Here is a 1,862-nt window from a genome sequence, read left to right as displayed (position 1 = left end):
CATACACACATTAATACGCACAATTGCGCAGTTAACTACTCGCATATTAGCGAATACATAAGATCCTGTATGAAAACACCTAATATTAGCTTCATGCACACGCATCTGCCCCAAGTTAACTAGCGTCTTTATATCAAACCCCACATACTCACACATTACATATTCACATACAAGGTTCCATAAGCTTTAAGGTATAAGATTTAAGTATGCACATTTACTATAATTGCAATGAAATAAAGATTATTTTGTAACTAAGGTTTTATACGTGATAAGTAAGCCATGTTTGGTATTGTACTGATGCGTACTCTCTCAACAGTATTCCAGTAACATCGACGTAGAGATCGCAACAGGCATTCTCAACTTATGGACCGCAGAGACTTCAAGCAACAAAATGTACATTATATGACCAACTGTTAGGATTTGCATGAGGCGGGAAACCAGAGACCACCAGTTGTTAGAGGCTGGACTGTGTCTATTTGAACCAACCTGTTAGATGCCTTGTAACATATGCCCTCTCCTTTAGGACCAATGGTATTAGCAACAAACTTCTCTATTGTGTTGTCTATTTCTGGGGGGTATAAATATGTGTGCTCTGACCCTGGGTTTCTAGTCTTCGTGCTGAATGCTGATTGATGAGGGGTTTCTTGCTGATGCCTACATCTGGTCCAGAGCGTTGATTATGTATAACTGTACTTGGGTCTGTATAATTCCTTTGCGCTAAATTGTACTTATAACTAGCGTGTAACTGACTATACTTTTACTTGAATAATACTTTTTGCTTTGGAACCACAGGTTCTAGGTCTGGAGTCTTTATTTACTGTATAACTGCGTGCGCAAAATAACGTCATCCTTAGAGGTTTATAGGCAGGATATCAGAAGGTATAGGCAGGGGTGTATAGAGGTTCAAAGGCAGGATCGTTAAGGGGTTTAACACATTTGAAAAGAGCCACAGGTGATTCTGGGAAGAGACCTGGAAACAATGCACTGTTGGTAGCTCTTAAGGACCAGGATTGCCGACCCCTGGTCTAATGTGTACCCAGCTTTAGAACTGTGGGAGGATCCCAAACTCGGCCCTCAAGGAATGAAAATCTGGTAAGGAATGGGAGTAAATGATGATTAGCAGTTTGCTCCTAAATGCCAGAAAACAGATGAAAACGGTCGTCAGACAAGTTTTTTAAATGTTTGATCTAAACGATTTGTTCAAACAACAGTTTTTGTACATTTTCCGGCGTTTGGGAGCAAATTGCTGATTGTCATTTGCTTTCGTACCTTACCAGATTTTCATTCCAACTAATCAACTAGTTGGCTGGTTGGATGTACAGTAAGTTGGTCTAGTGTGTGGCCAGCTTTACAGTCCAGGTTTAATGGATAACCATGCTTGGTCAAGGGTGACTTAATTAGTACCTAAGTCTTCGGGTATAGCCATCTGTGCTCAACCATGGATAGCCTTAAAACCTGGACCATTAGGGTGCCTTGAGGACCGAGTTTGGGAACCTCTGCCTTACACAGCAACTTTCCCTATAAATTACACTAAAAAGACATTCATCTGTAAACTGGTGTTCTCAAAGTGTTAAAGTGTCCTGTGTTCAGTAAGCCGCTCCCCTAAGTTCCCACAGCAGTGACCATCCTCTGTACACTACACTCCCCATTGAATGCCCTGTCATGTAGCAACTACACTGCATAGCACCAGCTGTCCACACCAGCCATCCCCCCTGCACTGAATGGTGTGGATGTGAAACTAAACGGTTGCGGCTATATCCCCTTCAGCTACAGGACCCTGACGTCACACAGCCCACCCCATACTAACAGTGAATGGGTGGGGCAGTGACGTCACACACAAGCAATACCTTGTGTCTCCCCTG

The sequence above is a fragment of the Taudactylus pleione genome, unplaced genomic scaffold (genome assembly GCF_031769625.1).
Source record: "Taudactylus pleione unplaced genomic scaffold, aTauple2 ptg001990l, whole genome shotgun sequence".
Lineage (NCBI taxonomy): Eukaryota > Metazoa > Chordata > Amphibia > Anura > Myobatrachidae > Taudactylus > Taudactylus pleione.
This window is presented reverse-complemented; position numbering follows the sequence as displayed.